The sequence below is a fragment of the Podarcis muralis genome, chromosome 14 (genome assembly GCF_964188315.1).
Source record: "Podarcis muralis chromosome 14, rPodMur119.hap1.1, whole genome shotgun sequence".
Lineage (NCBI taxonomy): Eukaryota > Metazoa > Chordata > Lepidosauria > Squamata > Lacertidae > Podarcis > Podarcis muralis.
This window is the reverse complement of record NC_135668.1, coordinates 8,365,630-8,380,132: the sequence shown is the minus strand read 5'-3', so window position 1 is coordinate 8,380,132 and position 14,503 is coordinate 8,365,630. Positions and strand designations below refer to the sequence as shown.

The following is a 14,503-nucleotide window of genomic DNA, read 5'->3' as shown; positions in this document are numbered from 1 at the left end:
ATTAAACATCTATGCCAGAAATTGTGGGAGCTGTTGTCTTAATTAGCATACTTGTTGTCATTCAACCAATAAATCATTAATTTACTTGCTAATACAAACCAGTAATCAGGGCTATGCAAACATTCACATTAACAGGACATAAAAAAGAAGAAGTAATGTGTTAGGTTGTGGGTGAACATATCAGACGACACAGCGATTCTTCAAACAGCTCTTATTTATTCACAGGCCAAGACAGAACTGAACTGAAGGGCTCAGTCAGCCTGCTTATATAGAGCTCCAGTACCACGTTACTGTAACAACTTTCTAAAACTATCCAATCACTGAATGTCACTTTTGATCCTTCATTTGCATAACTATCTACAGTATCCCCCTGCTGGCCCAGGGTGAGAACTTCCGTACATAACATAATGCATCAGACAAAATTTTTCATCTTAAGCAGACCCAGATGTATGCAAGTTTAAATTACAATGTATATTCTGGTATCTTCCCCTCAAGAAATGTAGATGGTATCATGTTAAAACCTAAGAAAGGTGGTCAGTGTTGCTTTCAGCCCAAGAGCCCATATTGCTAACTTTCACAGTCAACTGGAAACAGAATTAACACAGCAGATCCTCATAACACTTAATATAGCTACAATCTCAATGACTGTTCACCTCCATGCCAAGATCCGCCATGACGTTGACTTTGAGGCAAATTCCATTCAAAGGTCTCCTACAGCATTAATTATAAGCTCCCTCCTTGAGATTATTCTGCCATGAAAGGTCCTCTGCACTATTAATTAGATACTTCCTCCATGAGTTTATTCTGTCACTAACTGTGTCCTCTTCAGAGGAGCAATGGTATTACCAATTAATTGCCTCTTAACTGGGCAGTTCTTATTCCCCTTGGAAGGGGGACTTTAATTACTGATTTCCTCTGATTTGTATCTAAACATTTCTCCATGGGTGTTTTGAATAAACAGGCAAGCGGGGCAAATGCAAATGAAACAGGCCATTAAAGCCTCCACCCCAGAGAACAGGAAGTGACTTATTAAGAGCCTTATTATTCACATAAGAAATGTGAACTATAAACGTTCTAAATAACCAAAGAGTGACCAAACAGATTCAATTCCCAAAGTGGTTTAACAATCAGTCACTCTTTACAAGCAGCTCTGGAATTATAGCTCTGTGAGGAGGGTCTCCTAACCACTCTCAACATCCTTAACAAACTACAGCTCCCAGGATTCTTTGGGGAAAGCCATGGTTCTGTAATGTATGCTCCCGAGCACAATTCAAAGTGTTGGTGCTGATGTTTAAAGCCCTAGACAGCCTCAGCCCTGTATAAGAAGAAGAGGAAGAGGAAGAAGAGGAGGAAGAGGAAGAGGAAGAGGAAGAGGAAGAGGAAGAAGAAGAAGAAGAAGAAGAAGAAGAAGAAGAAGAAGAAGAAGAAGAAGTTGTTGTTTCCTCAGCCACACTCTGGGCGGCTTCCAACAAAGTATTAAAATACAGTAGTCTGTTAAACATTAAAAGCTTCCCTAAAGAGGGCTGCCTTCAGATGTCTTCTAAAAGTCTGGTAGTTGTTCTTCTCTTTGACATCTGGTGGGAGGGTGTTCCACAGGGCGGGTGCCACTACCAAGAAGGCCCTCTGCCTGGTTCCCTGTAACTTGGCTTCTAACAGTGAGGGAACCGCCAGAAGGCCCTCAGCGCTGGACCTCAGTGTCAGGGCAGAATGATAGGGGTGGAGACGCTCCTTCAGGTATACATTGAAGGAGCATCTCCACCCCCATCATTCAGCCCAGATACTGAGGGCCTTCTGGCAGTTCCTTCACTGTGAGGTTACAGGGAACCAAGCAGAGGGCTTTCTCAGTAGTGGCACCCACCTTGTGGAACGCCCTCCCATCAGATGTCAAGGACATAAGTAACTATACAACCTTTAGAAGACATCTGAAAACAGCCCTGTGCAGTGGTACCTTGGTTCTTGAACTCAATCCATTCTGGAAGTCCTTTCGACTTCCAAAACATTCAAAAACCAAGGCACGGCTTCTGATTGGCTGATTGGCCCCGGGAAAAATGCTGACAGCCGAAATGGATGTTTGGCTTCTGAAAAACGTTTGCAAACCGGAACACTTACTTCCAGGTTTGCGGCGTTTGGGAGACGATTTGGGAACCAAGGTTCCACTGTATAGGGAAGCTTTTAATGTTTTGATGTTTTGTTTTGTTCCTTTATGTTTTGTGGGAAGCCGCCCAGAGTGGCTGGGGTAGCTCAGTCAGATGAGCAGGGTATATATAAAAAGAATGATGGTTGAGGAGTTTAGTTTGGGGGCAGCGTGTATGCAAAACCCTCAGCGGGTAGGTCAAAAACTTGGTCTAGGTGTCCCGTTACTGCTTCAAACATGCCTAGGAAGATCCCTTAGACCAGGGGTCAGCAAACATTTTCAGCAGGGGGCCGGTCCACTGTCCCTCAGACCTTGTCGGGGGCCAGACAATATATTTGGGGGATGAATGAATGAATTATTATGTGCCACAAATAACCCAGAGATGCATTTTAAATAAAAGCACACATTCTACTCATGTAAAAACATGCTGATTCATGGACTGTCTGCAGGCCAGATAGAGGAGGCGATTGGGCTGGATCCGGCCCCCAGGCCTTAGTTTGCCTAGCCACGCCTTAGACATTCTACAAAACACAGACAACTATCAAAGACTTGCCTAATTCTAGCCACTGCCCTTTCCCCACAGATTCCTGGCACTCTAATTATCATTCTCATTGTGGCGTGTGTATTTATTTTTATATAAACCCTGGAACTATCTATTTATAAAAGCTTGCCTGTGTTTGTATTTTAAGCCATATGATGATGCAGCCTCTTCCTCCAAGAGTTCTCCTGGTTTTGCCTTTCCTCGCTAACACACCACTGTAATTGTCAAGTCTGAAATGCTTCAGGGTTACTGGATGAAGTCATCGCCATGCCCCCAACACACTAGACATGTAGCTCTACTGACAACACAACCAGAAGGCTAAGGAAAGGGCAGCAAGCTCTCCTAAAAAGGTAAAGGTAAAGGGACCCCGGACCATTAGGTCCAGTCATGACTGACTCTGGGGTTGCGGCGCTCATCTCGCTTTATTGGCCGAGGGAGCCGGCGTACAGCTTCCGGGTCATGTGGCCAGCATGACTAAGCCGCTTCTGGCGAACCAGAGCAGCGCACGGAAACACCGTTTACCTTCCTGCCTATTTATCTACTTGCACTTTGACATGCTTTCGAACTGCTAGGTTGGCAGGAGCAGGGACTGAGCAACGGGAGCTCACCCCGTTATGGAGATTCGAACCGCCGACCTTCTGATCGGCAAGCCCTAGGCTCTGTGGTTTAACCCACAGCGCAAGCCGTGTCCCAAGCTCTCCTAGAACTGGTCATAAAGCAGAGGGGTGTGAGGAATTCAATTCAACTATATAAAATTATAAGACAGCATATTACCTAACTTCAAGAACTGGTCTTCAGTTTTTTGTTTTTTTTTATTTTATTTTTTTAAAATAATTTTTATTGCATTTTTTCCAATTACAAACGAAGCAAAAGAAATAAAAAAAAAAGAGAAAAAAGAAGAAAAAGGAAAAAACCATAACATTTCAACAACTTACTTCAATTTTCCATCGAACTTCCCCACGTCTCCCTCACAGTGCATTCCCAACAATAAATTTATCAGCAAATTATAACCTTGTTTCATGTGTTTCTTTTGTACTTTCAATTGCAATTTAAGTTTAAATCCCTTATTATCCATTTACTCTAAAAACAAAACATATTATCATTTTTGACCATTTAAACTTTGATTCTTTCAATAATATTATCCAGTTTCATATAAATTCCACTTTCCTTGCTGGGGCTAACATTCCAAATCATGCGGCACCTTATAGTTCATATAACTTATAAAATTTTTGCAAATAGTCCTTAAATTTCTTCCAATCCTCCTCCATCGCTTCTTCTCCCAGATCTCGGATCCTGGCAGTCATCTCGGCCAACTCCATATAGTCAATCAATTGCGTTTGCCACTCTTCCAGTGTGGGCAAATCTTGAGTCTTCCAGTGTTTGGCGATAAGAATTCTTGCTGCTGTGGTTGCATACATAAAAAACGTTCTATCCTTCTTTGACACCTTTTGGTCCATAATGCCCAAGAGGAAGGCCTCCGGTTTCTTAAGAAAGGTGTACTTAAACACCCTTTTTAACTCGTTATAGATCATCTCCCATAGTTTTTTGTTTTTTTTAAAGGAGGAAGAAGTTATTGCTGGAGGCTTCTACTGAAAGCCACAAGGAGAGATCGAATTTGTGCGTGTGTGCTTCAGATCCTCCAGGGAAACAAATAGGGATGCAACCTATTGGAAAAGTAACATATCGATTTTGCCTTGAAAATGTGAGAAAATGACAGGACACAGAAGCAGCTGAAGTAGAAAGCAATTGCTGGATTCTTCAGGGGCATTAGCCTAAAGACCCGAATGATACCTACGCTGGTTGTGAGTTTGTTACTTGTTTAGTCGTGTCTGACTCTTCGTGACCCCATGGACCAGAGCACTCCAGACACTCCTGTCTTCCACTGCCTCCCACAGTTTGGTCAAACTCATGCTGGTAGCTTCGATAACACTGTCCAACCATCTTATCCTCTGTCGTCCCCTTCTCCTTGTGCCCTCCATCTTTCCCAACATCAGGGTCTTTTCCAGGGAGTCTTCTCTTCTCATGAGGTGGCCAAAGTACTGGAGCCTCAGCTTCAGGATCTGTCCTTCCAGTGAGCACTCAGAGCCGATTTCCTTAAGAATGGAGAGGTTTGATCTTCTTGCAGTCCATGGGACTCTCAAGAGTCTCCTCCAGCACCATAATTCAAAAGCACCAATTCTTGTGAGTTTGTTACTGGGCTTTGCTAAATTGAATAGGGCCCTAAATTGAGATTGGCTGGAATCCGGTTCCCATCCGTCAGAGGCAGCATGGCCAATGGTCTGAGATGATGGCAGCAGTAGCTCAACAACATCTGGAGAGCCACAAGTTCCCCACCTCTAAAGAACAAGTGATCTCTTTGAAGCTATCCTCCCAAGTGTCCCTTCTCAAAAAGAGGGAGGACGCCCTACCAAGCCAGCTATATTTTTGTCACTGCCCCCCCCCATCTGTGTTTCACTCAGCTGAGGAAGTGCCTTCAAACTTCCTTCACTCCTTCCCTTCATGCAGGTGGCGGAAGTTCTGTTTCTTTCAGCAGACAGGGAGATGGATGAGAGAAAGAAACAAGACAGGAAGCCGCAGCAGCACTACTCAAATCAAAGGGAAGTCCACTGTGCTGCAACAATCCTGTTGTTGACACAGATCTTCTTGGGAGTAGCAGAAGATGGGCAGAATCCAGAATGCGGCAGCTAGACTGGTGACTGGGAGCGGCCGCAGAGACCACATAACACCGGTCTTGAAAGACCTGCATTGGCTCCCAGTACATTTCCGAGCACAATTCAAAGTGTTGGTGCTGACCTTAAAGCCCTAAACGGCCTCGGTCCAGTATACCTGAAGGAGTGTCTCCACCCCCATCGTTCTACCCGGACACTGAGGTCCAGCGCTGAGGGCCTTCTGGTGGTTCCCTCACTGCGAGAAGCAAAGCTACAGGGAACCAGGCAGAGGGCCTTCTCAGTAGTGGCACCCGCCCTGTGGAACGCCCTCCCACCAGATGTCAAAGAGAACAACAACTACCAGACTTTTAGAAGACATCTGAAGGCAGCCCTGTTTAGGAAAGCTTTTAATGTTTGATGTATTACGGTATTTTAATATTTTGTTGGAAGCCGCGCAGAGTGGCTGGGGAAGCCCAGCCTGATGGGCGGGGTATAATTAATAAATTATTATTATTATAAAAGGTTTCAGGATCAATGCCTCACATCTCCAGCCACAGATGGGGAAAACTCTATAGAGCCTGAAACTCTATACAGCCACTGGTGGGAATACGTTTGTAGAATGGGGGCTGTGTTGCCTTCTGAGTAAATTTCCAGGGTTCAGTGGCGGGCACGGCCTAAGGCAAATGTGCATGGAGCAACAGATTAAACCTCTGCACAGTTTTACATAAACCTCTGGCCTTCATCCAAACAAGCAAAGAGGCATCTGTCATGGATGCTTTAGCTGAGATTCCTGCATTGCAGGGGGTTTGAATAGATGACCTTAGGTGGTCCCTTCCAGCTTCATAGTTCTATTATTCTATTATCGGCAGGGTGGATAAAAATCAATGATTTTTTTTATTTAAAAAAATCGGATTTTAAAAAATTTAAATCAGATTTTCAAGATAAAATGCTTTTGGAGGAAAAAATCTTTCTAAAGATAAGTTTCCTATTTAAGTTACATTATAGTCCAAAGGCTATTCATCAGGAAATAAGTTTTTCATGTGTGCTGAAACTCAGTCTAAGTTGGATTTTAAGGAAATTGTTATTCAGGAAATGATTATTTTTCTCCTTCCAATAAAGTATAGCAGAAAAGTTGTCCAAATATAAAAAGTTAACTTATTAAACTTCACAATAGTTTCATAATTATCTATGTATTTCTAATAGTATAACCAAATCAGTAGTTTTTGATATAACTGTAAAAAAAACTACTCTGAAAATTTATTATTCCAAAAATGAAACCTTCATCTGGTTGTAAATATTAAGATTGTACCAGCAGGAATGTCTTTCTGTAAAAAAATAAAAAAGATTTAAATCAAGTCTTACTGACTAGTGATTTAAATCATGATTTAAACAGTGATTTAAATCAAATCCACCCTGATTATCAGAGTTCATGGATACATTCCAGCCAGGCCATCCACACACAGAGAACCTCTTGGGGTGCAAAATTTCTCAGGGTGAAATGTGTATCCTAGGAAGAAGGGGTGAGGCCCTAATCAGAGGTCCAGATAGAGAAGATTGGGGAGGGGGATGAATTTGGCCTAATGTTCTTAAGCCCTGGTGTGGAGTAGATGGGCAAGAGGTCTGATTTCGTATAAGGCATTTTATAAAAGCGGGAGGGGAGACTGTTTCTAGAGCATCCACAATTTAATGTTGACTTGCCCTGAGCATCAGTCATCCTGGAACACCACGACTCTGGCTGAAAGCCCAGGGCCACAATTAAAACTTCCCAGCACTCTTGCAACCATCTACATCTTCCAGGCAACACTACACTCTCGAGGCCCGATTCTCTAAAACACTAAAGCAATATGATGCTTCTATCAGTAATTGAATGGGGGGAGGGTGTTCATCACTGTAACCAGGTGAAGAGCTGGTTGGTCTCCTCTGTAGGCTGAACTGGGGGAGTCGCAAACAGGCTCTTGTAGTTCCCAACAGTACAGCCTCTTGCATTAGCCAGCAACAGAGCACTTAAATCCATTGGGCAGCATCTGAAACATCTCCCAAAGTGGTACCCAGTTCTTCAGATCTGTTGTCTGCAGCATTGTCAACATCACGCTCATCAATCCTTGCTAGCCCACGGTTCCCCCTTCAGGTACCTTCAGATGTTTCCAACTGCAAATCCCATCATCCTCGACCAGTGATCTTGTTGGCTGGGTCTGATGGAAGTCCAACAATACTTGGGAGGTACGAGAATGGGGAAGAATGAGCTAGCCACTACGCAACACTGACTCTGTTTCATCTTTGGGAAGAAGTCTCTTCAAATTCTCTCCGGCATTCTCTGTTGTTTACTTGATGCAAACAAGTGGCGCCCACCCTGTGGAACACCCTCCCATCAGATGTCAAGGAAATAAACAACTATCTGACTCTTAGAAGACATCTGAAGGCAGCCCTGTTTAGGGAAATTTTAATGTTTGACGTTTTATTGTGCTTTTAATTCTGTTGGTAGCCACCCAGAGTGGCTGGGGAAACCCAGCCAGGTGGGCAGGGTATAAATAAATAAATAAATATTATTGTTGTTGTTGTTATTGTTATTGTTATTATTATTATTCATCCACCCATTGCACAGGTGGTCACCCCCTTGGCCTTTTAAAATTGTAGGGTCTCCAAACTAGCATTTAATCCTAATGTGCTTAATTTGTTATCCTTTATATGCCATGCCCTGTATTGGTTAGCAACATCTTTTCTATGTTTTGGCCAAAGCTAGTCTTTCACAACACCTGGACTTTCTTCTTGGAGTTGAGGAAATGGATTTAACCTAGGACTGCATGTGAAGCGGGTGCTCAAACACTGAGCTCAAAGTCCTTCCCTACACCTAAAATGGTGGCTGCCATTCTGCATGGCCGTAGCAAGAAGAAAAATGGGAAGCTCACTCAACCAAGTAGGCTAGGGGGCCAATTCCATTGGGGTTTCTCTTCTCCCTGAACTGTTCCAGCCAAGCTGGCTTTTTATAAGAACTGCCACGTAATAATTGGCACTGGAGTTTGTTCATCTTCCTCTTCCTCTCCCCTTCCCATCCCTTTTTTCTTTTGTGTTGCATCTTTTAGACTGCTAACATATGAGCAAAAAAAGCTTGTATGTTACTGATCTTCTGCAAGCCACTCTGGGAGCCTTTTCAGCTGAAGAGTGGGGTGAAAATGCTCTATATACGCAAAAATCAATAACTTGAAATCAGCAGAAATTACTGAGACACAATTATGTATAGGGCTGCAGCTTTAATTTGCATGCTTTGTTGGGGTTGCAAAAATAAGTGCGCACAGTTTAGGGACGTGTGTGGCTGTTGCGATTAATGTCAAAAAGGTTTTAAAGCGGCTGTTTCCAAACTGTGGTCCATGAACCACCAGTGGCCTGTGAGCTTCCTTCATGTGGTCCATAGCATTTCTGTGGATTTGTGATTAATATTCATGCTGATTTTTAATTGTATTCTTATTGCTTCTTTTGTTTCCTATACAGTGGTACCTCGGGTTAAGTACTCAATTCGTTCTGGAGGTCCGTTCTTAACCTGAAACTGTTTTTAACCTGAAGCACCACTTTAACTAATGGGGCCTCCCCCTGCTGCGTGATTTCTGTTCTCATCCTGAAGCAAAGTTCTTAACCCGAGGTACTATTTCTGAGTTAGCCAGAGTCTGTAACCTGAAGCGTCTGTAACCTGAAGCGTATGTAACCCGAGGTACCACTGTACTGTATTTTTATTGTACTGTGATCCAAATTCTCTGGAATTCAAAATAAAAGAAGCAAACTTAATACAATTTTTTAAAATCCCACACCATCTAGCAGAGCACATTACAATTGCTGCTACAACAGGCAGAAAAACCGTTTAGCAATTTTCAAGCGGCAACTGGAAAAATAAAAGCTTGGGAACGACTGATGAGCAGTTGTTTAGTCATCCCCAAGAAGTGATGACATACTTGTTTCAGATCCTCAAACTGGGGATGGGGAAGAACTTGGCAAACGCCATACAGCAGGCACGTCCAACTTTCAAGAGACTGCGATCTACTCCCACTATAAAAAAAAACTGGCAGTGATCTACCCATTGGATTGACAAGAGTTGTTGAGCTTTTTTGGGGGAGAAGCTTCATCAAAGTTGTTGAGCGATCGACCGGGATCAACCAGGGACACCCCATGATCGACCAGTAGATCACGATCGACCGGTTGGACATCCCTGCCATACAGAAACAAATAATGCCAGTTTCCAAAGTCCTAAGAGCGACAGCAATCTTTTCCAAACTTGAGGTAATTACGTACGTCTTTTGAAAGTTTAGTCTTACCTGTATACGCCTTCTCAAGCAAAGATAATTTGGGGGTAGTTTTAATGACACTATTTTATCTAGACTAGGGCAAATACCCTGTACCATTTAAAACCCTTTTGCATACGCTTGGGGGGCATCCGTACCACAATTTAGGAAACACTTGGACTACATGATTGCAGGGTCCCCACCCCACCCAAAAGAAAAATATCCAGGTTGCACAATTGGAGCGCTTGCACAACAAACCTTCTTCCATATATATATATATATTCAGACTTTCTGTGATAAGGGAAGTGACGAGATGGGGGGATGCTCTGGGAAGCATGAGATTACTATTGCATGATAGAATGTCGTCTAACTTCCCCATCAGTCAGCAGACACCTCGTCCGGAAGGACTCATAGTTCAAACACAAAACCACAAATCCATATTTCGACCAGCACTGCCACCATTTCCTTTCCGTCAATCCCTGTGTGCCACAGGTCCATTTTATTTTGTTAAAAAATAAATGATCAGAGCAGCAATGCTGGCAAAGAGGTAGATCTTTCTTGATCTAAAGCACCACTCACCCAGAAGGGAAGGGTGGCTGAACAATACAGCTACTTTACTCAGAAGTAGACCCACCTGCATCCTACAGAGTTAACTTAAGAAGGCATAGGAGTGCCCTCTGTATTGGCCATTCTCTTCCCCCTCTTCCAATTCAATCTTTATTGGTTTATATACAGTACATCCAATCACATTGAAACCCATAAAGCACTACAAACAAACCACTATGTATTGGCCAATCTCAACTGTTGGCCAGAAGATACAAAAAAGTGGAGGCGGAGCAGTCCTGTATTGTTATCAACACAGAAGAAGCAAAATATTTAAGGACATTGACAGATCCTAACCCTTTTTTAAAGAGATATCCTAAGCAGCTGGCAAGTGGCATATATAACATAATCTGGCTGGCATCCGATCTAAGACCTGCCTAAAGCAGACCTATTGAAATCAAGGAACCTAACTTTACCAGGTTCCTTCACTTCAATGAGTATGCTCTGGGTATGGTTAACATTGTACACCCCCCCCCCCTCTCTGAGGCAATTCCTAGCGGCCGATGTCCCTTTGCCGCCCCTATAATATTTGAGGGGGCCTCCCCCCAAGTTAATGAACATTGCCATTCCAATGGGAGTGTGCGCCTTGTAATCGATTACAGTATGTGGGGCAGGGCTTATCTTGTCTCCCCCGCCCCAATATTTTATTCAAGTTGGCACCCCTGTGGGTCACACTGGAGAGAGAGAGAGAGATTTAAAAAAATATATTTAAAAGCATTTTAAAAAGGCAACTCAGTGCAAGAGCGCGCGCGCGTCCAAGTGAAGACGCCCAGAAAAAACGAAAAGTTCTGCAGGAATTCAAGATCCTTTTGGCAACGCTTTTGGAGGAAGGGAAGAGGGGCCGAAAGAAGGAAAGAAAGGCGGATTGTCTGCCTCTTTTCGCCCGGGTGTCGCTCCCTCTCTCTCCCCCCACTCAGCCCAACAGCCAAGCAGGCACTTACTCGGCCAGAGTCCGTCCTTCCCGGGAGCGACTCCGCTTTCGGACAAAGGCGCGCCGTTTCTCCGGCTCGCCCTCCGTTCTGCTGCGCCCTAGGCGCAGGGCGCGTCTCGCCGCCGGCCCGGGACCGTCTTCCTGCCCTGCCCTGCCCGCCCCAGCACCCGTCGCCCCCAGCTCCCTCCGGCGGGCAGAGGTCGGTGCGCGGCTCCCGGCCGGGGGAAGGAGGAGGAGGCCGCGGGAGCGAGCCTGGGCAGCGAGAGGCGGGGAGAGGAGCGCAGCCCCCCTGGCTTCCGGGTTGATTCGGGGCCGGAGCGCCATGTGGCTGCTGCCGTGCGAATGGAATCGGGGAATCCCATTATGGGGAGGGGTTCCGGGGGGTCATCTAGTCCAACCGGCTGCAAGGCTGGAAGGTGCCACGGAGTGTCCAGTGCCAGATTTACGTGTAAGCTAAACAAGCTATAGCTTAGGGCCCCACTCTTTTGGGGACCCCCAAACAAATTTAAAGGGGAAAAAACTGGATGTGCATTTCCAAAATGTAAGATTAAAATAAAATAAAACCTACATACAGCAACAGTGCTTTGTGTTGTGTAGGCTCCGATGATGTAAGTCATGGGCCCCGCCTGCTCCCTAAAATATCACTGGTTTGCTCATTTCTCTATATACAGGGTGCCTACATTTTGCATGTGCAAATGGCTTTAAATACCTATTAGGTTCATCACTTACCTAACAGCATATACCAGTATTCAACACAAAAAACAGCGACAATTTGTTCTTGACAAAGGACAGCTGGACATATAAAGGGCCCCATTAAACCTAAATCCGGCCCTGGTAGTGCCCCATGATAGGACAACTGGAATGATGTCTTCTTCTTTTTTGTATATAATTGTTTTACAATTTAAAATACTGTACTCATTTTTACATTCTTAAAATATCCATTACTTCCCTTCTTCTCTTTCCATGGTTCATTTTACATATCATAAATCCCTGCATATTTTACAGAAACTATACCATTCAGCATTCCATTATTACATCCATCAAAACTTATTTACACTGTTGAATTTATCATAATGCTGCCAGCATTTTCAGCTGCACACAGTTATTTCCCAAATATTCAATAAACATTTTCCAATCTTCTCTAAACATATGTTCTCCTTGTTCTCTTATTCTGTATGTTAAGTCTGCAAGCTGCGCATATTCTGTCAACTTAAGTTGCCATTCTTCTTTAGTTGGGACCGCGCTCGTTTTCCATTTTGAGCTAACAAAACATGGGCCACAGTAGTGGCATACATAAATAACCTTTTTGACACCTATGGATTTCAGTCCGAATTATCCCCAACAGAAAGGACTCTGGGTCTTTAGGGAAAGTACTTTTAAACATTTTTTTCAATTCATTATGGATCATTTCCCAATACTCCTTTACCCTTTTACAAGTCTACCACATATGAAAGAACATTCCCTCAACCACGTGGAGTTTTGTCTTCCACATGGAACTCCCAGCCCAATAGCTGTGTACATTCGTCTGTCATTGGCTATTTCTTGTTAAATGTGCATTTATTGATTTGCGCTTCCTCTTTGATAGTTGATTCGATTGTGCATTTCATGATTCGACAGTTTGTAATTTATGGTATGAGTGCATTCATTCTGAAAGGAAAATGAGAGTATATGCCCTGATAAGAAAAATCCTGGGGTGCGAATTTACTCCACTGCCCAGCTTGTCAGGGTGCCACCACCGCGGATCTCTCTGGTCAGCAAAAGAAGGCGTCTCCAGCCAAGTCAAAGAAGCAAAACAGCGGTCAGTAGACCTGATCTTTATTTGTTGCAACAGGGTTCAAACACACAGAGTAGGAACCCTGAGCCTGGGGTTGCGTGAACTTTTAAGACTTCTCCCCATTTCCCATAATACATTTTTCAACAGCATCATTGATACATCACAAATATGTCACAAAGTAGGAGTGTTTGGCACGTAGAAACATGAGACCATCACCCACCCCTGTCAATTACCCCAGGTCCCAACACCTTTTAAGTACCCTCTTCCCCAGAGAACAATAAATGTGTTTACACATGCCCCCTAGCTGCAAGGCTTTCAGGATTCAATCCACCATCCTGTCCCAGATTTCTGTCTGGGTTATGTGCTTTCTGCCTCCTATTGTGAGGCTAAGGTTGCACTTTATGGAAGGGCAAGGAGTATGTGACCTTATGCCTAAGGGATTGTGGAGGCAGGGGGATCCCTGGATTCCCCTTTTCCAGAAGAGTCATTAGCCATTGGAACCAAGGAAATCAGTCAAGCCGTTGAATTTTGGTGATTATTTGTGAAGTTTCCACAGTTTTCTGTATTGGATTGTCAGAGGAAACAGTATGATACGTGGTATCCACTTAATGCTACAAGGTTAAACATGTTTGCCCTGAAGAAAATGCATGTGATTTTGCTGGAATTCAAAATGGTGCCAAAAAAATCAGGCAAAGTCACACCATAGTGATACTTGAGTCTGCCATCTTGATTCAAAATGGTGGCTGGTGTCCAAACGACGACAAAGCCTGCCACACCCACATTGGGAACCCTTCAGAGGAGGCTGAACCTATCAGGAGCAAATGTACAAACCATTTCCCAAAATGTATAGTAGGCAATAAACCACTGTTTCTCAAGCTCACGAACCAGCAATATGGAGAGGATGGCAAGGGTCTGCATTGAAGAGCTGTTGTAATTCATGATCTGTCAAAATTGGCCCTTCCCTGATGCAATAGAAAGACAATCACAGTGGACTATATTTGTGGCATTGCTGTAGAAATTCTAGGAGTAGAACTGAATGTGGTGTGCAATTTAATAAAATAAAATAATTATTTTGCGATGATCTGAAACACCCTATTCATGTCTTTTATTATTTTCTTTTTCCAGTTGGGAAGAGAGGACAGGGAGGCTGCTGAAAAATCTGTCTCCTAGGAACAGCTGCAGAAAGTAACCAGGAAGCCTGGTCTGCAGACAAAGAAGCTGTTAGCCTGCTATTGTCTCCTGCCGATGAGTGAGTAAGGAACGCCTTTTTCTGAAATGATCTCACAAGGATTCCTCCCTGCAGAGGCTCCCATTGGCTGGACTGTGGTTCCCCTCTTTGCCAGTTGACCTATGCAGAATCAAAATAGGCCCCACTATCGCCATCTACTGCACAGATAGCTCCTTGCTTTACTGAAATCTGTGGTTTGCTTTTCAGACACGGCATTTCTCAAAGCTCACCAAAAAGACCAGTCTGCTGTAATGCAGGGGTGGGAAAGGGCTCCATGCAGAAGGTCCCAGATTGTGGCTCCCCATTTGTGGAATTCTCTCCCCAGTGAGGTCCACCTGGCACCTTCGCTGACATCTTTTCAGTGCTAGGTTTGTTT

The 14,503-nt window shown here is 43.9% G+C and overlaps 1 protein-coding gene across 2 annotated transcripts in view; it reads right to left on the bottom strand.

Annotated features, from left to right (window-relative positions):
- The window catches only part of CD276 (CD276 molecule), a 52,768-nt gene extending 41,356 nt beyond the window's left edge, over positions 1-11,412 (bottom strand). Inside the window, exon 1 of one of the 2 annotated variants that reach the window (XM_077919027.1) lies at positions 11,136-11,412. The gene's annotated coding sequence lies outside the window, so the exon portion shown is untranslated. The remainder of the gene's footprint in view (positions 1-11,135) is intronic. The other variant, XM_028705974.2, reaches the window with a different exon arrangement.
- Between the last annotated feature and the right edge of the window lie 3,091 nt (positions 11,413-14,503).